This window comes from Eretmochelys imbricata, chromosome 11 (genome assembly GCF_965152235.1).
Source record: "Eretmochelys imbricata isolate rEreImb1 chromosome 11, rEreImb1.hap1, whole genome shotgun sequence".
Taxonomy (NCBI): domain Eukaryota; kingdom Metazoa; phylum Chordata; order Testudines; family Cheloniidae; genus Eretmochelys; species Eretmochelys imbricata.
Genome location: NC_135582.1, coordinates 6,294,317 through 6,316,229, shown reverse-complemented (window position 1 = coordinate 6,316,229; position 21,913 = coordinate 6,294,317). Strand labels below are relative to the sequence as shown.

Below are 21,913 nucleotides of genomic sequence, written 5' to 3'. Positions count from 1 at the left end.
TACATTCATTGTTAGGTACCTGAACAAATGGCCTCATTTTCAAAGGGTCTGCACCAATTGCACTGGGAGCTACCAGCTTTCAGCTTGGAAAAATAAGGACAACATTCATGAGCCTAAACACGGATTCAGCTGCCCAAATCTGGCAAAACTGTTGACTTCAATATGCAAGATATCCACCACCCTTTTCTTAAACGCCAAGAAATTGAGAGAGAGAGAGTTGGGGAAGATATCTTTTATTGGATCAATTTCTGTTGTGGAAGGTACAAGCTTTTGCGCTAAGCAGAGCTCTTCTTCATGTGTGGGGAAGGAAATCGGAGTGTCCGAGCTAAATACATGTTGGGACAGATTGTTAAACGTAGGTCACAAAGCGATTGCTACATATCTGATCTCACGGTAGTCATCCTCAAAGGAAACCTGCACAACACTGTCAAAAGACAAGCCTAGAAACTTAAATCCATTACTCTGCTAGACATGCAAAAAGGGACTCAACAGGGATGCTAGTTTTATGGCTCATAACTTCTAATGCACCCCTGAATTGCTTACTTAATTGTATACGGTCTCCTAACAGCATGTGTATTCAGTATGCATGAACAATCTAACTCTCATTTGTCCACTTTTTCTTACTTCCTGGGACCAAACACCACAGAGAACTTTTACATCTTGTGAAATTGTCTCTAGTCATGCAGAGCCAGATTCTACTCCCATCTGTGGTTCTTCTGGTGACTTCAATGAATGTATGATCAACCTGAAAGAGTAGAATATCTTTAGCATGTACATACTTAACACCCCTTAGACCAGTGATCTCCAACCTTTTATTGCACAAGATCACTTTTTGAATTTAAGTACAACCCAGGATCTACGCCGCCCCTTCCCCGAGGCCCTGCCCTGCTCACTCCATCCCCTTCCCCCCCCACCTCCGGGCTGGGACTGGGGTTCAGGAGGGGGTGTGGGCTCTGGGGTGGGGCCAAGGCATTCAGAGTGTGGGAGACAGCTCCAGGCTGAGTCTGGGGCAAGAGGTTGGGGTGTAAGAGGGGGCTCTGAGCTGGGGCAGGGGATTCAGGGTGCAGGCTCCAGGGAGGGAGCTCAGGGCTGGGGTGCAGGAGGGGTGCGGGCTCCCGTTGGGCGGCACTTATCTCAGGTGGCTCCCAGTTGGTGGCACAGTGGGGCTAAGGCAGGTTGGCTGTCTCCCTGCCCCAGCACCATGCCGCTCCCAGCACTCCCCTGAGGGAACATGTGGCTCTGCACACTGCTCCTGCCTGCAAGCATCACCTCCACAGTTCCCATTGGCCGCAGTTCCCCATTCCCAGCAGTGGGAGCTGCAGGGGCGGTGCTTGCAGGCATGAGCATCACACACAGAGACCCCTGCACCACCAGGTGTGTGCTGGCCACTTCCAGAAGCAGCGTGGGGTCAGGGCAAGCAGGGAAACCTGCCTTAGCCCCACTGGACTTTTAGCGGCCAGAGATCACGATCAACTGTCAGAGGCTCCAGGATCGACCAGTTGATCACAATCTACAGGTTGGTGACCACTGTCTCAAGCCGCGCTGGAGTTGCATTTAGTACTGCTCAAGGCGAGACTGCAAAATTGGCTTTAAGCTATCTTTAGGTCCCAGACTTTCAGGTCATACAGCTGCCACTCTGGTCTCTGGAGGAAAGCAACACTCCTGCCCCACTCATAGATACTAAAGTCAGAAGGGACCATTATGATCATCTAGTTTGGCTTCCTGCACAACGCAGGCCACAGAATCTCACCCACCCACTCCTGAGGAAAACCTCACCTATGTCTGAGCTATTGAAGTCCTCAAACTGTGGTTTAAAGACTTCAAGAAGCAGAGAATCCTCCAGCAAGTGACCCTACAGAGGAAGGCGAAAAACCTGCAGGGCCTCTTCCAATCTGCCCTGGAGGAAAATTCCTTCCTGACCCCAAATATGGCGATCAGCTGAACCCTGAGCATATGGGCAAGATTCACCAGCCAGATACTACAGAAACATTTTTCCTGTGTAACTCAGATCCCACCCCATCTAACATCCCATCACAGGCCATTAGGCCTATTTACCTTGAATAATTAAAGAACATGATTTTGGTAATTAATTGGTATCCCATCATACCATCTCCTCCATAAACTTATCGAGGATAATCTTAAAGCCAGATAGATCTTTTGCCCCCATTGCTTCCCTTGGAAGGCTATTCCAAAACTTCTCTCCTCTGATGGTTAGAAACCTTCATCTAATTTCAAGTCTAAATTTCCTGGTGGCCAATTTATATCCATTTGTTCTTGTGTCCACATTGGTACTGAGCTCAAATAATTCCTCTCCGGTATTTATCCCTCTGATATATTTATAGAGAACAATCATATCTTCCCTCAACCTTCTTTTAGCTAGGCTTAACCTTATCCACCTTTCAACGTTCGTATTGATCCCCATCTTTTCCAATTTAACTAATAATTCCCCATGTGGCACGGTATCAAACGCCTTCCTGAAATCTAGGTAAATTAGATCCACTGTGTTTTCTTTGTCTAAAGAATCTGTTACTTTCTCAAAGAAGGAGATCAGGTTGGTTTGGCACCATCTACCTATGGCAGGGAAGCCCAGTACTATGTCTGGGACACTTGCTGCTATGGCCACCCCCAGCCCACTACAGAAAGGTACAGCCACTTCATGCCAGAGGCCTGATTAAAAAAAAAAAACCAGCAGGAGCACAGCTGAGAACCTTGCTGCTTACCTCCCTCGTCCACATTCACAGAAAAGAGAGTCTGGATGCTTAGCAGAAGCGATCTGCCACTGTTCTCATTCAAGATTAATAAGAGTCACAAATCCTGCTACAGCAGCAACGCTCCATGTATATGCAGTCTGCTTATTGCTTGCCCACTTGCAGCAAGGGTGGCTGCATCTTTAAGAGATCCTTTTATGTTTCACACCAACAGTTGCCAAAGGGGATCATTGCTGCAGAAAAACCCACGTCAAATATCTGCATATATTCCTAAAACAGTTTGGCTTTTTATTGCTGCTGTTTCTAGAAAGCTTACAGTCATATACATCTGTTGCATAGAAAGTTGCAAGCTTGCCAGCACAATGCTGAGCCTCAACAACTCTGCTGCCACAAAGTAGTATCTAATTTCAGTATCTGCTGGCAGAGGTACAAGTTGTTCTCTTAGGTTGGGTCTGGGGAGCATAACCCATGCTTGCTTGGAGTGGCACATACCTAGGCTAGCCAGCTCTAGAGCAGTAAAGAGATTGAGGAGCCTGTTACAGGCTGGGTTAAGAAAACTATCTTTTAGCTCAGGGGGCAGAGGCTGATGCATTGAGCTCCAACGGTCCCAGGTTTGATCCTGCCTGCTGCCAACCACTAGACTAAAAATCCCACTTGCAGAGACATCTCCCCCACCCCCCTTTTCAAAATTATTTAATTGAAAAGGGGAAATGATTTGGATTAGTACCCTGTTCTGATGTGCAAAAGATGGCCTGAATGATTCTGAATCAATCCTGAAGCACTTACATGAGAGGAAAGTGATCAGGAACAGTCAGCATGGATTCACCAAGGGAAGGTCATGCCTGACTAATCTAATCGCCTTCTATGATGAGATTACTGGTTCTGTGGATGAAGGGAAAGCAGTGGATGTATTGTTTCTTGACTTTAGCAAAGCTTTTGACACGGTCTCCCACAGTATTCTTGTCAGCAAGTTAAAGAAGTATGGGCTGGATGAATGCACTCTAAGGTGGGTAGAAAGTTAGCTAGATTGTCGGGCTCAACGGGTAGTGATCAATGGCTCCATGTCTAGTTGGCAGCCGGTGTCAAGTGGAGTGCCCCAGGGGTCGGTCCTGGGGCCGGTTTTGTTCAATATCTTCATAAATGATCTGGAGGATGGTGTGGATTGCACTCTCAGCAAATTTGTGGATGATACTAAACTGGGAGGAGTGGTAGATACGCTGGAGGGCAGAGATAGGACACAGAGGGACCTAGACAAATTGGAGGATTGGGCCCAAAGAAATCTGATGAAGTTCAATAAGGATAAGTGCAGGGTCCTGCACTTAGGACGGAAGAACCCAATGCACAGCTACAGACTAGGGACCGAATGGCTAGGCAGCAGTTCTGCGGAAAAGGACCTAGGGGTGACAGTGGACGAGAAGCTGGATATGAGTCAGCAGTGTGCCCTTGTTGCCAAGAAGGCCAATGGCATTTTGGGATGTATAAGTAGGGGCATAGCGAGAAGATCGAGGGACGTGATCGTCCCCCTCTATTCGACATTGGTGAGGCCTCATCTGGAGTACTGTGTCCAGTTTTGGGCCCCACACTACAAGAAGAATGTGGATAAATTGGAGAGAGTCCAGCGAAGGGCAACAAAAATGATGAGGGGTCTGGAACACATGACTTATGAGGAGAGGCTGAGGGAACTGGGATTGTTTAGTCCGCAGAAGAGAAGAATGAGGGGGGATTTGATAGCTGCTTTCAACTACCTGAGAGGTGGTTCCGGAGAGGATGGTTCTAAACTATTCTCAGTGGTAGAAGAGGACAGGACAGGGAGTAATGGTCTCAAGTTGCAGTGGGGGAGGTTTAGGTTGGATATTAGGAAAAACTTTTTCACTAGGAGGGTGGTGAAACACTGGAATGCGTTACCTAGGGAGGTGGTAGAATCTCCTTCCTTAGAAGTTTTTAAGGTCAGGCTTGACAAAGCCCTGGCTGGGATGATTTAATTGGGGATTGGTCCGGCTTTGAGCAGGGGGTTGGACTAGATGACCACCTGAGGTCCCTTCCAACCCTGATATTCTATGATTCTATGATTCTCTTAATAGTTTGGTTTTTCCCACCCTCAGCTTACATTAGAAATGTAGATTTCAGAGTAACAGCTGTGTTCGTCTGTATTCGCAAAAAGAAAAGGAGGACTTGTGGCACCTTAGAGACTAACCAATTTATTTGAGCATAAGCTCTCGTGAGCTGTAGCTGTAGCTCACGAAAGCTTATGCTCAAATAAATTGGTTAGTCTCTAAGGTGCCACAAGTCCTCCTTTTCTTATTAGAAATGTAGTTTGTGTACCTTATTTCTTCTGGTAGAGACAGACGACAAGAACGGTAGGTAGGATGCAAATAAGAATCCAGAGCCAAACCACGTCTTTCACATACACCCTTGCACATGGTACAAGGAAGAACAGAATTTGCTTGTTTTGTCCATAAACCAAGCCAAGCTCAAACTCGGGCACAGCAGCTCTCATGCTGAGAACAGTAACAGTGACAATGCCAAACACCAGAGTAGCAAAATACAAGGTCCTGGTGGTGGATCCCACCTTTGAATTGGCCCCTGCAGAAGGAACTGTGGCCATCAGATTAGAAAGCCCTGAGACAGCAGCTATTAGCAGATGACAAAGAAATGGCAGTGTTCCCCTTGCCTGTTACTGAGCTGACCTCCTTCCTTGGCTTCTCCATTTCTTGTGTTGCGTTGGTTCCTAGCAGAGTCAGTGGCTAGTGGTATCTAACACGGGACAGGTCTATTACTCTCATAATACTGTTCATGGCATGTGACTAGGGCTAGGAGATAAAGATCAGTCTCTCCTACATATCAGCCCCTTATTATACATCTCAAAGTTTCCCCAGTCATGTTACAAGACTTTATTGGTGTTTCAGAAAAATGAAGCTTTTATTAAGTTCGCCTAACTGTAGCTTTGATCCCTGCAACTCCTCAACGAAGCCCCATTTGTAATACGGCATTTCTAAATTTAACTGAGTACTCACTAGGAACATGGTTAGGGTTCACTGGAAAAGATCTCAGCTGCTTGAAAGGGCTCCTGCGTGTTTTACCCCATTCATGCACTGTTTTCGCTAACCTGTCCGGCGTCTGGCTGTTGCATGCCATTTCAAATTTGGTTTTCCTCTAGGGAGCCTGAACACTAATCTACAGTAACACAGAATTGAGAATCTAATAATTGTACCATGACCCCAAATGATCTTGTTAAGCATTCTGCTTCTGCCCAGTCTCTCAGAAATTGACAAAAGTTTCTGCAGCATGGAGATAAGGAACGTGGTCAGATCCATTTATTCTTACCCTCCTCGCCTGCAGACAGCTATGTATTCCAGTCATTCAAATAAGAGGCTTGCCTATGGGCATGCGTGAACAACTGGGAACCTGTGAATCGCAGGCAAAGCAACAGCACGATCGTAATGCAGACAGTACATCAGTAGAGAGGTAGTGTGGAAAGACTATTGCAGCCAGCTTCCCAAAGCAGCCTGGACTTCGTTAGCAATAGGTCACATGGTCCATCTCTGGGGACTCTTCCGACCGTGGGCCAAATCATCCCCTCTACCTGTGAGAGTCAAGGGGAGGACAGGGAGATTACCCTGCATCATCATTCCCCATTTTGCTCCTTGAGTCTATGGAATTCTTTCCTTGGAGGTCAGGCTCCACAGCTCAAGAAGCAGACCAAGGGCAGGGCAAGGCAGGCTGTTCACTGCGGCCTTATTCTTCTCTTCCTTAAAACGGTCTTTTGAGTGGGTAAAGAAACTCCACCTGTCAGCAGTAACTCTGCTGGTTTCTGCCTCCTTGCTGTGGAGCCCCCAACCTAAGGGCAGGCGTTAGGGGGAGTCATTAGTGGCATGACCCCTATAGAAGCTGCTGTGCCAGGGAGCCAAACAAGCCAGAAGCTACACCTGGGACTCACAGAGGCAAAGATGACCCTGTGTCTCTATTACTCCCTTGAGATACATGCAAGCATCTGGTTCATGGGGGGTGTTTACCTCTTCTCTTCCTTCATGTGAGGGCAGGCTGGCAGCTATCTGTGCAGGTACGGATAGCACATTTGGGCTCAGAATCAGAGCCAGGCAAAAACCACTCGGGCAACTCAGTGGTTTGGGAATTTTAGCACAGTAAGGAGTTTGCCAGTGCTGATGCGTACCCTATGGACCAATGATTTCCACTCAAGATTTTAGTTAAAGGTCTCGCCTGAAAGTCTCTCACAGCATACTACCTGGGGCTCAAAGGCTCAAATTTACCCGTCTATCCTCAGAAAGATGAAGCGAAGGCAGGGCTGACCTAGTCAGGATTCAAATCTACAATTCCAAGGAATCTAGCTATTCTGAACCTCATACTTAGCCCTTTGATCCATCCCCTCCAAGCCACACATCACCTGTAAGAGTGACAGTGCCCCCTTTCAGCTCTCATGTCTGCCCCTTGTGCCCCAGTCATGATCTAACTGCTTGGAAGGGAGTCATCTGCACCCATCATAGGGCAAATATCACTAAGTTTATCACGGCCTGTGCAGACACATCTGCTAGCTTGGTCAGTATAGATTATTGCTTGTAACATGACACCTGACAAGATCTTTGAACCGTGCTAAGTAGGGTGAGCATGAAGCAATGGGAGCAGCATTCATTCTTTAGAGGCAGTTGGATGCATCTCTTGCCTTCTTCTCCAAAATATATTTCATAAAGTAAATCACCCCCCATTTTCCGGTTTCTCCCAAACAGTCTAGGACAAAGCATTCAGGTATGGAAGAATCACCTTCCTGAGTTATTGCAGCTAGCCTAATGCAACAGTATCTGCAAAAAAACAACAAGAAAAAAAACCCCACAGCTTTAATACAGAACACATTGAGTTACTTTGATTCCAGCTTGGTGCACTGCCAATTAAATAATCATTTAAAGGTTAAGACTTTGCAGTTGAAGGTTATGAGGAAGGGGCTTAACCTTGTATAGCATCTTCAATAGAAAGTTCAAAGCTCTTTGCAAATATTTAAGAAAAAGTACCGTTCGCCCCACTTTGGGGAAACGGTCAGATTTAAAGAGAAAAATAAAAGTGATGGTAAATTATAACAATGCAAGACCAGATGCTCAGCTTGTATAAATTGCTGGTGCGCTTTTGAGTCAGTGGAGATGTGGCATTTGTACCAGCTATGATCTGGCTGGTAGAGTTTAAGGGCAGGCTTTGCAAAAGCCCTCAGTGTTTGCTTACCTCTACTTCTATTAATGTGGGGCAGGGTTAGGCCAGCGCTGGACACTTGAAAATCCTATCCCAATTTCTTTGTTATGGACAACAGCAACAATTTAACACCCAAGGTAACTACCAAAAGTCTCAATCCTGCAAAATTGAAAAAGCATGATGTGGTGCTCTTTATGGGTTAAATGTTTACCCAATTTAATGTTTAATCATGTAAGATAAAGGCTCAGATGAAATGCTTTGTGCGTGAGGGTAGTCAGGGAGTTATTAGACCTCCATGCCTACAGGATAACCACCACAGCCTCCTATTTGGGAATCCTTTGCTGACTCTCCAACCCAGCAGTGATCCAGAGGATGCAATTAAGACAAAATGGGGTGGGGTGGGGGAGGGGAGGGAAGAGATACTTTTGCAGTTCAATCCAATAAATTTCGATCTACTCTGGGACTCAGACTCCCACCCCCAGTGAGCAGTAGATCTTTACCTGAAAAGGGAACAATTATAGGAGAAGTAAGCTAGTGGATTTTTTTCCAAACACACCCAGTCCTGGCTGGCTGTGCACAGCAGATGTTTTCCCTCATCTAGCGCCTTCTGCGGATGGCCACTCCAGCACAGCCATGGTCTCTTCTCATGACTCAGTCAGGTCACATTAAAGCCCCTTCCAGGTAAACAAAGGGTCCAAACAACTGAAATACACAGTGTCTTGCCCCTACCTGGGCTTACTTCTCCAAAGACTCTTCACCCGTTCCCGAGCTCTGCAGGGTTGTCCTGTTCTTGTGTGGAGACACACCTCCCTGGAAGCCTGGCTCCACACGCTGATATCTTCTCCCGCTCCTTGTGCCCTGGTGTTTCTGCACCACTTTTTCTGGTGGCCAGTGGAGAAAGTCAGGTTCTCCTTCTGCTCGGATTCCAGACCAGGGACCCTGTAGCAAGCAGCTAAGGTCTGCTCCCTCAGATCCCTCGCTGCCTCCGTGGACCCCTTCCTGCCATGGCCTCCCTTCAGCACTTTTCCTAGGCTTACTGCACATCTGCCTCTCATAAGGCCTTCCCTTCACCCAGAGGGATTGGAGAGTTTGGTCTTTCTCCCTGCAGCCCCCTTCCCATTGAAACTTTCTCCTTTTATGCTCATCAGCCAGCACCTCCCGCAGATGGGCTTCAACTGGACCTGACCCACCCTTCAGGAGCAGCCAGCTGCCTTAATTGAGCCCTTTTACTCCAGTTAACTCTTTTAGCACCAGTGTGGGGAAATCTCCTCCACCACATATTTATACAAATCCAAACAGAACACGCCCCTGTACCGTCTTCAGGGGAGAGGATGAGGGCACACAACAGATGTGCAGTCATGTTGCCTACTCATCACTGGAAGGCACTCAGACTCTGCCCTCATCACCATAGTATAAGAACCCGTATAGACTTCAACAGGGTGCCCCAGGCAGTGAAGTAGGGGTGTTGAAGATATTAGGGTATATATGTATGTAAAGCTTAAAATCAGCTATCATTCAGCACACTACTCTTGTGCCAAAAATGCACCAGCCAACTGTGTGCAAGCACCTTACTGGCAACTGGAACCCAACGGGTAGCCTAGTCCCCTGCAAGAGAAAGTGCAGGGTACTCGCTCGGAGGCACTGGGGCAGGGAGATTGACCACCTTTCTGGTGTTGCCCTCACACAGCTATGAGAGGAGAATCAGGATTGAGGTTTCATAGTGGGTTATAGATCAGCACTAGCAGCTGAGAGCTTTATAATTTCACCCTGAGATTCTGGCTGCAGGTGGTAGGACACCACAGCTTCTCTTCCCCCCCCCCCCCCCCCCCCGCAATCTTATTACCCTCCTGCTGCCACACACCTCTTTTTCTGTTCCAATCACTTCACTCTTCATCCTTCCCCTCCCATTTAAACATGGAAAGAGAAAAGGGGAGAATTAATGTTGCAGACACAGCTCTCAGATTAACACCTCTGTGGAAGGGCACGGCCCAGGGAGATGCTTAGAGAAAGGCCTTTTGAGCTGAAAGGAAGAGAGTTTCATACGAAGGATGATAGAGAGTCTAGAGCAGGAGGGGTTCTCAGGACCAATTATTTGGTGGCCTCACACTGTCTTCTAATATACTGAATTAGCTTTGGGAAAAAATAAATATGCACATCCAAATCATTGTAATTTATTTACTGCTAGCTAGTAAATCAGTTGTGAAACAGGATATTAACAAACATACAAGTATCATTTTTCACAGCAGACTTACTCAGCCCTAGCAAGCCCGGGGGACAAGTTAAGGCCTGCATAGGGAGCTAGGGGAAGCAGCCGTGGGGGGAGGGGGATGCCCTAGAGCCTGAAGTCCTGCACCCTGAGAACAGAGCTGGAAGCCATGCGGCCAAAGCCTGGGGCCCACTGTCATGAGGCCAGAGCCCAGGGCTAGAGACTGGGGTTCCACACCCAGAACCTGTCACCTCAGGGCTGAAGTGCAAAGCCTGAGCCCCACCACCCTTGGTACAGTGGGGAACTCACCATCTGCCTGCTCCTCCAGCATTGTGCCCCAGGTGTCTCCAGAGGTGGGCAGGGCCCAACCCCAGCTGGTGGCCCCAGAAACCAACACCAAGGCAGTGCATCCCAGGAGCAACAAGGAAAGGGAGGGGCCACTGCTCCTCCCCCCGGAGGCTGTGGCTACCTTTGAGAAACACTGGTCGAGAGGAGGTCAATGGCAGTTTGCATTTGCATTCTTGTGCGTGTGGGTCTTTGCAGCTGAGCAAAGCAATGCTGCCAGTTGTTTGCCTGGATGTACTGCTTTGAGTTGGGGTAATAAAGGTGAGACAATAATGATCCTACAGCTCAAAAAAAAACGTTAGAGGGAAGCACCTGTTTATGTGTATTCAGCATTAGCTAACACCTTACTAAGAAAAAGCAAGCAACTGTAGTCATTTGCATTTGTACTCAGAGCTTCAGTGGACAGCATTATACAACTCAATTGTATAATGCAACAGACCACGAGGAGAGTTTGGGGAGGGGCAGCAGGGAGGCAACGCATCAGGATTTTCCCCCATCTGCCCGGGGCACTTTTAACACTGCTCGCTCAGGACACACTGAATGGGCAAACGACACAGTGGACACAGTCTCTATACACAGTGATGAGCTGCCAAAAATCTTAACAGGTTCCCTCCTCACCCAATGAGGGGGTCGTTGCCCACCCCTGTCCCTCCTACCCCATCCAACCCCCCGACGTTCCTTGACGCCCCCCCAGGACCCCTGCCCCATCCTCCCCCGTCCCTTGACTGCCCCCAGAACCTGGCAGGAGGGTCTCATGGGCCATCATGCCCTGAAGAGCCAGAGGCACCTGCCGGGAGGCGAGGTGGGGAGTCCCAGAGGTGCTTACCTGGGGCAGCTCCCAGGAAGCATCTGGCAGGTCCCTCTGGCTCCTAGGGGCGGGGGAGCATAGCTGGGGGGGGGCAGGGAGCAGCCGCTCCCCCCACTGATCACATCAAAAGTGGCGCCTAAGGCGCCGACTCCCTGGGTGCTCCGGAGCTGGAGCACCCACAGGGAAAATTTGGTGGGTGCAGAGCACCCCCCGGTGGCTCCCCACCCCGCACCCGGCCCCAGCTCACCTCCTCTCCGCCTCCTCCCCTGAACGCACCACCAAGCCCTGCTTCTCCAGGCCCCCTTTCCCACAAATCAGCTGTTCAGCGGGAAGCCAGGGAGGGCTGAGAAGCAGGCTGCGGCTTCCCGCTCAGGCTGAGGGAGGCGAGCTGGGGCGGGGAGGATAGGAAGACAAGAAACATGCTTTTTGCTATTCCCCAAGGATCTTACTTCAACTCTCCTCACCAGGCCTCTGGGTCCATTCTTCAAGAAGCTCCTTGCCAAAATATTGCTGCTGAAGCACTACCCTGAGATAATCCTCAGCCCCTCTAAGAAGCACCCCTCTCCCTCAGCTTCAGCCTTTTATCTCAGCTGTTGCTAGTCAGTCACTTAGTCACAGCTGGGGAAGTAATTCCTTCATGGCTGCTACAGTATGTGGTTTATACACCCCATCACCGTATACAACAACTTCCATTCAATTTGAGTTAGCCTTGCATCATCCTTGTTAAGTGGGTAAGTATTATTTACTGTAAAAAGAAAAGGAGTAGTTGTGGCACCTTAGAGACTAACCAATTTATTTGAGCATGAGCTTTCGTGAGCTACAGCTCACTTCATCGGATGCATACCGTGGAAACTGCAGCAGACTTTATATAAACACAGAGAATATGAAACAATACCTCCTCCCACCCCACTGTCCTGCTGGTAATAGCTTATCTAAAGTGATCATCAAGTTGGGCCATTTCCAGCACAAATCCAGGTTTTCTCACCCTCCACCCCCCCACACAAATTCACTCTCCTGCTGGTGATAGCCCATCCAAAGTGACAACTCTCTACACAATGTGCATGATAATCAAGTTGGCCCAACTTGATGATCACTTTAGATAAGCTATTACCAGCAGGACAGTGGGGTGGGAGGAGGTATTGTTTCATATTCTCTGTGTGTATATAAAGTCTGCTGCAGTTTCCACGGTATGCATCCGATGAAGTGAGCTGTAGCTCACGAAAGCTCATGCTCAAATAAATTGGTTAGTCTCTAAGGTGCCACAAGTACTCCTTTTCTTTTTGCGAATACAGACTAACACGGCTGTTACTCTGAAACCTGTCATTATTTACTGTGTTTTACAGATGGAGGCAATGGGAACAGAAGTGACTTATTGAAAGTCTTGCAATGACTCTGTGTCAGCGTCGGCAAAGAACCCAAGAGTCCTAATACTCAGGCTCGCTGGAGCTGGTTGAAAGTTTTTTTGACAAAACATTGCCAGGTGTTGAATTTCTGGTCAAAAACAAAGACAGAGCCTGCCCCCAGAGAAGCTCAGTGGTCAGGGTACTCAGCTGGGATGTGGAAAACCAAGGTTCAAGTCCTAACTAACAACTAGTTTGGAGAGTCAATGTCTCATTTTTTTCCACACAAAAAAGTTTTGAAAGGTCTCATTTTCATTCTGCATTGGCTTGAAAACAAATGTCAAAACCTCCAAATATTTTGTGCAATTAAATTGTTTTCCAGCCAGCCCGACTTCTAACTCGACCCTGCTCCCTAATATATAAAGAAGGCACAGGGGAGTCAGGGAGAAGAATGAGAAGTAAGGGGATTAAATGAGGAAGTTAGACACACGGATGGACTCTGAGCTCATTGAGTTAGTCAGACTGGGAAAAGACAAAACTAGAAAACATGCTGCAGAGAAGAAAGTCACCTTATCATGGGAATGCATCAGACTATCTTGGGACCAACACAGCTAGATGTGAAAGAGACAAGGTGGATGAGGTAATATCCTTTATTGGACCAACCTCTGTTTTTGAACAAGACAAGATTTCAAGCATCACAGAGCTCTTCTTATGGTCTGGGGAAGATGATTACCTATCCCAGACTGAAGAAGTGTTCTGTGGAGCTTGAAAGCTTGTCTCTTTCACCAACAGAAGTTGGTCCAACAAAGGATGTTACCTCACCCACCTTGTCTCTCTCAGTCAATTTACCAGGTCTTTGTGATATCAACACAGGAACATAGGAATGGTCACATTGGATCAGAACAATGGTCCATCTCTGACAGTGACCAGTACTAGATGATTCAGAGAATATCAAAATTCTACAAACACTGGTCTCTCTCTCTCTCCAAAGTAAGACTAGAATGAAATAAAAATCTCACCAGAAAGCAGAAACTGCTCAAGCTAAAAACGAGCGTTTACATACATCTGCCAGCAAGTCTCACCTGACTCAGCCACCAAGATTTTAGCCTCCTCCTTCTTGATCTTGTCTAATAGCTTAGAAGCTGATTTCCTCTCTACCCCCTCCTTTTGTGGTCAATCCCACAAAATACAAAGAAGTCTTGCCCAGTGGTGAGGGTGCTAGCATGGGACTTGAACCATAGTCTCCCAATTCTCCACCTTAGACTTCTTGTACGACCTTAAGCAAGTCACTTACCCCCCTTGTGCCTCAGTTTCCCAGCTGTACAAGTGGGATAATAGCACTGCCTTAACTCACAGCAGGGGCTGTGAGGATAAATACATTAAAGATTGTGAGATACTATACTGACAGGGGTCACATACCTTAGATAGCTAGAATCCCCTTAGTTAAGTAACACAGAGCTCCATGTTCAGTTACTGCAGTCTCCAGGTCCATTTCAAGAAATGGGACTTGGATCCAGATGTAAAATTAAAAAAAAAATAGATGAATCCCTTTTATTTTCAAATAATCTCTTCTTTCTCTTTCACAGCCTTGGGAGATTCTGCACAGACCGAACTGTTCCATGACTGCTAAGGGCTGGATACGCAAATTCAAGCTAAGCTTTGCAACACTACCTTTAGGAGTCCTGCCCTCCCTCAGGTGCCCATGTCCCTAAGCAATGCATAGGGAGAGGGAGGCCACTAAGAACGAGATTCACAGAAGCCAGGAAGCTGAGTAGAGTGACATCAGTGCTAGCCAGTAGAAATGAAGGATGTGGAAAAATTGGAAAGCGTCCAGCGGAGGGCAACAAAAATGATTAGGGGACTGGAACACATGACTTATGAGGAGAGGCTGGGGGAACTGGGATTGTTTAGTCTGCGGAAGAGAAGAATGAGGGGGGTTTGATAGCTGCTTTCTACTACCTGAAAGGGGGTTCCAAAGAGGATGGATCTAGACTGTTCTCAGTGGTAGCTGATGACAGAACAAGGAGTAATGGTCTCAAGTTGCTGTGGGGGAGGTTTAGGTTGGTTATTAGGAAAAACTTTTTCACTAGGAGAGTGGTGAAGCACTGGAAGGGGCTACCTAGGGAGGTGGTGGAATCTCCTTTCTTTGAGGTTTTCAAGGTCAGGCTTGACAAAGCCCTGGCTGGGATGATTTAGTTGGGGATTGGTCCTGCTTTGAGCAGGGGGTTGGACTAGATGACCTCCTGAGGTCCCTTCCAACCCTGAGATTCTATGATTCTATTCTATGAAATGCCAAAGAGAAGAGCAGGGCTTAGGCCCTGTCACTCATGGGGATGTAGGGCAGCTATTTCTGTGCTGGAGGGAGGCGGTGCCTGGTGGTTGCAGCACTCACCAAAACAGGGGAGACCACGGCCGAAATCCCCACTCTGCAGGTGCGTGTCCTAACTACGGGATTATAGGCTATTCTAAGGTGAGTCTCTCAATCTCCCCTTTTGATACAGTTCCATTTTGTATGAATACTTGAGTATTCATTAGAGCAAGGATCGGAACCTGGGTCAGAGTGCCCTAACCACTGCTAGGCCCTGGAGCATTCTCACATGCTCTGGCCCAACGAATATTTAAGTATTTTATACAATTTCAAGATCATGAATTTTCAGTTTTTTTTTTTAAAAGAAGGGGAAATTAAAAACGTTTTGGTGATTTTTTCCCCCTCCGTGACTATTTCTTTTCTTCCTGTGTTGTGATACAACTTAGGATGGCACCGATACCTAAAGTAGTCTACAACCGCTGGCTTGAGCTGGTAAGAAATGATGTGAAACAGGTCCACAGCTCAGATCCAGATCCCCTCTTTTGTAATATTTAGCTGTGTTTAGAGCGGGGGCTTGGCTTCAGAGCCACCTTGGATGTAGTGATCATCAGGTTTTTTTCCTGGGGAAAAACACAGAACTCTGCCTTCAGGTCTTGACAGGGAAAAAACTCATTACTTCCCATTAAAAATGGATGTGGAGCGTTTGATCTTGCATGCTGGTTTTCTTAATGAGTGGGAATCTCAAACAGTTTTTTTCTAAGAAGCATTTCAGTTCTGCTTTAATGTGTAAAAGTAGCTGAAGTCCAGCTCCTATAGATTTTGCTTGTTATGCTGTAGAGCTGTACACTTTGCTAACTCAGGGGAGGACTTTACACATACCACTGTTTGTTGCACTGAATCACTCAGGTCCCATGTAGTCATTAATGTTTCAGTACCTTTTACTGATCAAGGAGAATATTCTCCAAACCAGCATGTGGACTCCACTAATTGAGCCATACCCTCTAGCCCTGAAACTTTGTGCAGCCAGCCACACCCACCCACAAACGTTATACTTTTGCAATATCACCCGTCTCCCTCTTCAAACTTTGATAAGATTCTACGTCACAACAGAGGGAACTGACGCGGGGGGAGGTGCGGGGGTGTAGGGGAGAATGCGTCACCCATGCAGCTGCATAGCTTGTTGATTAGGATGCTCAATGCCGTGATGAGTGAGCTAATACTTGAGCCCAGCCTAGTGATCACGTCTTTTCTCTACATCTAAGTATTTTATGTTGGTACGCACCTCGCGGGCCAAAAATTATACAGAAATGTCAAGTCAATAACACTCCCTCTTCAAAAAAGCAAAACAAAACTCGGAATTAAGCCACATTGTTTTTCGTATGTGCGTTATCTTGTTAGTTACGGATGAAATTTTGAATGGCTTTTGGCTTATTTTCCCCCTCAAGTAGAGAGTTTTCCAAATTGGACTTGCAGCGAGGGGTCAATTGTTCTGGAAAAGCCACCATAAATACATTTTTTGTTATACTGACACCAGCATGCATGTACAAGGGTAGCACTTACATTTGTTTCATTTTGTGAACTCACGGATTACAGGAACATTCCCCAGTATAAGGAGAGTGGAAAACTCCCAAACTGGCAGTATCATTCAAAATGGAAGAAACCTTAAGCACAATCACCTAAGTTTGTAGATGCAAAACATGCAAGAACTGTATCCTGAGCGATCAGGTGTTGTCAGAGAAAAAGGAAGATCGGTGCAGGATTCTTATGGCCATTATGTAATAGGTAAGAACACACCAAGCCTTCGTGCACTCTAATATTTAACCTGCAACATAAAAAAAGAGAGACACCATTTCTAACAGAAGATTACATTGTAGTGAGACTTTTGAGAGTATAATCATTGAAAAGATTCTTGCTTACTAGACACAGAAAATTGGCTCAAAAGGTGGGGTGGGATCTGAAAGCTCTTTAATCTATATAATTTCTGCATAGACACATCACAGCACTTGACTGCTGCCATGCAGTAGGGCTCACCATTTCAGAGTGTCTTGCTAGCATATGGCTTGGGAAAAATAATATTTGTTCAATGGAGTACTGTAAAGGTTACAGTTAGTAAGCATTCATCCCTGGATTTGAAAATCGTGTTATGGTGGAGTGTGGGTGAAACCTGCTTGACACTCGTGGGTATAACAACTGCTGTGCATCCCATATAAATGGAATAAGTTCCTTTTGGAATAAAAGACTTGAAACAAAGGAGCCACCACCCTACAAAACAGGGTATGTTCAAGGCCAGTCAGACGCCATATGGGCAGAGGGGATTCTTCTGGGGATTGACTACAAACATCAGGGGTTGGGGATTGTTGGGTACATGTATGTGTCTGTGTGCAGCAGCAGCCAGGGAACAGGCAGACAAGAGCAGCCAGAAAGCCAAGTAGACAGCAACAGACGCACTTGCAGTGTGACTCAGAGAAAGCTGGGAGGGCTTTTGGAGCAGAGTGTTGGCTGGAAAGAGGCCTCCTGTTTCATCCCTACAATGTTCAAGGAAACAAGACTCTTGTTAATAAGCAGGATTGCAAAAAAAAAAAAATACCCAACATTATCATTAATTTCTTTTCCTGATGGAAAACAACCTCCAAGGTCCCAAATATTGGATAGCCATTCAGGTCAAAAGAGGTAACAATATAAAGCACCATATAAATGCCACATGACATACCCAGTGCAGTGTTGTGTTTGAAATACATTTTTACCTTTCCACAGCTGAGAACAAAAATTTGCAGTGTGTGTTCTACGAAGGACAAGTTATCTCAGTAACACACTTCGGGTGCACATCCACCCTGAGTTCCAAGTGATGTTAGCATTCTAATCCATATGTTGAGTCCAGCAGGGACCACTGTGATCCTCTGGTCTGATCTTCTACATAAAATTTCAGCATTAATTCCTGCAACCGGTGCAATAAATTGAGGTGGAAGAACAATATATCTTTGGGCAATACATTTGAATACTCCGAGTGATGGAGAATCCACCACATCCCATATACAAGTTGTCCCAGTAGTTAATAACCCTTCATATGTTGATAATTTGCACCTTTTTTCCAGCTGGAATTGGTCAAACCCCAAACTTCCAGCCACTGGATTGCATCATGCCTTTTTCTGCAGGCTTAAGGAGCCCTCTGCTATCTGGAATCTGCCTCCCCACGTTGCCTTGGGGCAAACTGTAGGAAAGAGCCAACCAGAAACTCCAGCACAGACCTTTGGACTCGCAGAGAACATTCCACAGTTCTGAATGGACTTTCTCTGCCCTGTGCTTATTGGCTATTTGCATCAACCCTCTCCCACCACCTCTCTCACAGTCTCTCCATCTCAGCTTCATTCCACAATGGTCCCTCTTAACTTAATCGCCCGTCCCCCCTTCCCATTCAGCTGAAAAGAAAATCATGGAACTAATGAGTAAAGTTAAGATTTTGTCATGATTATTTTTTGTAAAAGTCACGGACAGATCACGGGCAATAAACAAAAAATCACAGAAGCTGTGACCTGTCCGTGACTTTTATTAAAAAATAAACTGTGACAAAATGGGGAGTGGGGGGATCCATCACCCAAGGCTGTTGTGGCTCCATGGTTTCCCCCGCCTCCGTGGTGGCTGGGAGCTGTGGGGTCCCCCCTGTTCCCACAGCAGCTGGGAGCTGCATGGTGACCTTATTTCCCAAAGAGAAAAGGACACCCCCAGCCACTCACTTGAGCCCACCTTCCCACCCCCCGTGCACGCGGCTGTTGCTGGAAACCTGTGGAGGGCCCCTTCAGGAGGCTGTCGCTGGAACCCTTCTGCGGCCCCTGCTGGCTGCCAGCCCCAGTCCCTTGGCCCCTAGGGCTGGAGCAGAAAATGTCACTGAGATCTCTGGAAGTCACAAATTCCGTGACAAAACATAGCCTTACTAATGAGACATTTGCTGTCAATACATCATTTATGCTGCTGGTGTGTTATAGCCATTCCCTCCACCCTATGTCTGTCTTGTCTATTTAAACGATAAACTCTTCAGGACAATGACTGTCTAATTCTCTGTACAACACATAGCACAAAGGGGTGCCATTCTTGGTTGGCCCTTAGCTACTACCACAATAAACAACGAAAAACAGGCACTTTTATATCATGATCAATGGTCATGTTTCTAATTATACTTACAGATGAGCCTCATGTCAAATGCACACCACCCATCTCTTCCAAACTTTGAGCCATTTAAATCCAGATTGAGAGAGGCTGGTTTCACAATGGGCCAAATCCAGACTCCATCAGACTTTGGGGAAGTCTGGATTCAGGTCAGGTTCTGGATCTGAACTTCAAACCCATTGATCATGGTAAGACGCTAGATTTGTCAACGAGGCACAGAATTTTCATCCTCCTATTGAATTTCTTTTCCTTGATCATCATTTCACATGGCAGTTCCAGAGGATAAAAAATAAAACAAAAAAACAAGCCAATAGCACTCTGAAATGACATCAGGAGAAGAGTATAACAGCATGAAGAATTTTCAGCATTGAGGAAAATCCAACAACTTTTGGTAAAAACAAAATCAAAATGAATAAAAAGCTTTAGGCTCTTCATGAAGGTGCAGAAAAGATAAAATCTTGTATATGTGTACTGAAAACAGGTTTAAAAATATGATAAGCAGAGAGGGTATTAGCTGTTCAATGAAAGCCACTGCATCTTCCCGTTCAGCTCCCTAAGGAAATCCCAAGCATTTATTAAATTTCTATTTTCTAAATCAGCTAAAGTTGCTTTTAATTCCTTTATTATTCTAGATTACATTTAATGCTGTCCTGCTTGCCAGCCCTGTTATTTCTAGTTGCATTAAGATAGCACCTAAAGGTCAGGACCCCATTATGCTAGGTGCTGTACACACTCCCAACCCTGATGAGCTTTAAATAGGCCAAACATGGGGGCTTGCTGAGGGAGAGGGGAAGCCCTGGCTGAGTCTCATATTTCCCTCTCCCTGCCCTCTGGTGTTGCAGGCCTGGAGACCTCTTATCAAGTTCTCAGTGTGGCTCTGTCTTCCTGGGGCACATATAACCTGCTATAGCCTTGGCTAACAAAGCTGAGCCTTTTAGTTGAGGTAAGACAGACCTGTGATTTTAGAACCAGGTTCAATCCCCACTGCTGACAATCCATACAGGGACATCACATAAGAAGAGACGGTCAACACGTTCAATGTGGGTTACAACACATTCAATACACCACGGACAACAACAGTGCAGGGTTCCCCACACAATGTGTTTCAGACTGGAGTTGGAAGGATAATCACATGCTGCTCTTCTCACTGTTCCCAAATGCCCACAGTTGACTCCCAAAGCATTCTGGGGGCATCACAGGGTGAAAGCTGTGAGCCAGGGAGGGGAAACTGAAGGTATACAATGTGACAGGCAAAGGAACTGTGAAGCAGTCAGTCCTCTAACAAGGAGGGTTAGCCAGGCTAGAGAAGAGCTGGGGGGGAAGGTTGGCCACGAACAGTAGTTATGTAGCACTGAGTGACAGATCTTTGTCAGGGGTGGTTCTGCATTGATTCACTTTTATGCATGGTGTTTTTCAGTCTCTCAGCCACCGGAGAGATTTGTTGCATCTTCCATAAGTCCAGAAGACACCCCAAAGTTTTGCAGCAAGAGGAATCCTCTTTTTCGATCATTTCAGCCATTTAGCATTCTAACGGCACCCTATAATTTGTGGAACCATCCAACCCCTTGCACCTTGTCTCCAGCCTTTGGATTAATGGGCTAGAGCGGAAGGGCCTGTAACAGTTTAATACGTCAAATATCTACTTTGTGGATGTTCTAAGACTACAGCCTGGAATGATGTGCCCTGTCAAATGAGTTCTCTCTTCCTTGGAGAAACAGCTAATCCGTTACAATGTACTCTGTCAAATAATCGTGTTGTGGGGTGTTAGAAGTTGTTTCGAGCTAGGTCAGGGCACATTGAACAATGACAGATATTGCCAAAATCTCCAGCCCCAACAGCAGGGAATAAAATGGAGCTACCTGGATGCATTTTAAGGGGCAGTGGAAGACATTGGTCTAACTCTGCTCCCACTGAGCTGAGTGGTAAATCTCCCATTGGCTTTCATGGGGCCAGTCCAGCCAATGTGGAGTGCTTTTGAAAATCCCATCCTGGGTGTCAAATTCAAGCTTTTCAGCAGGGACCCCAATTTGTGCTGGACACATTAAAAAAAAAGTGCAAAAATGTGAAATTAACAGGACTGTTCCTCAGAGCTAAATACTAAGATTTTTATGACAAAATAACCTTTTTCTTTCTCAGAGAAACTTGGTAAACCTCAGAGACTAACTTCCAGTGTGTTCCATCTGACTTTTTGGTGGTGGCCAACATTTCTCTTTATTTCAGCTCAGTTCTTACATTCTTATTGTTTCACTTAAGGGTCCATAGAAGGTGCCCCATCGGATCCTACATAGCCATTGGAGTCTGAAAACGGAGTGCCCTCTCCATGTAGAAGCAACATGAACACAGAGTTGGTCAAAGACAAGTTTCTGCTGAAGGTGAACTCTAAACAATGGGCAGGTTCTATCCCTCTGGCATAGATATACAAGCAAGGAGGAAACAAATTCTCTCCTATGTTTTGGTTGCTTTCTGCCATGCCAACAGTACAAAGCAGCCTTACAGCTGGCATAGCAAAGCAGGAGGATAATTCCAAGGTAAGGGGGACCTCTGGCATTGTCACCTTCCTTTCCTGGGGCTGGGTTAGGTGGCTTAGGCCAGGGAAAGGTTTATGGTCTGGGATTCTCTATCACTTGGCCATTTCCAAAGACATACTTGCCCCTTGGGGCCACTGACAGCTCTTAGTTACACCCAGATTCCAGCCCAGTGTCCAGCTAGTCCTAAAATCAGTGACCTCTGAGGAAAGGTTAACAAAACTGGGCATGTTTAAAAGATGACTGAGGGGGACTTAATAATAGTCTCTGAACATGTTATAAAGAGGACAGTGATCACTTGTTCTCCATGTCCACTGAA

At 46.5% G+C, this 21,913-nt stretch overlaps 1 long non-coding RNA gene across 1 annotated transcript; it reads right to left on the bottom strand.

The window, feature by feature from the left end:
* Positions 1-246: 246 nt before the first annotated feature.
* Positions 247-17,432, bottom strand: LOC144272337 (uncharacterized). The gene is made up of 3 exons (XR_013347539.1): positions 17,357-17,432; positions 16,469-16,730; positions 247-745 (listed from the first exon to the last, which is right to left on the bottom strand). It is a non-coding gene; the product is annotated as an uncharacterized LOC144272337 (long non-coding RNA).
* Between the last annotated feature and the right edge of the window lie 4,481 nt (positions 17,433-21,913).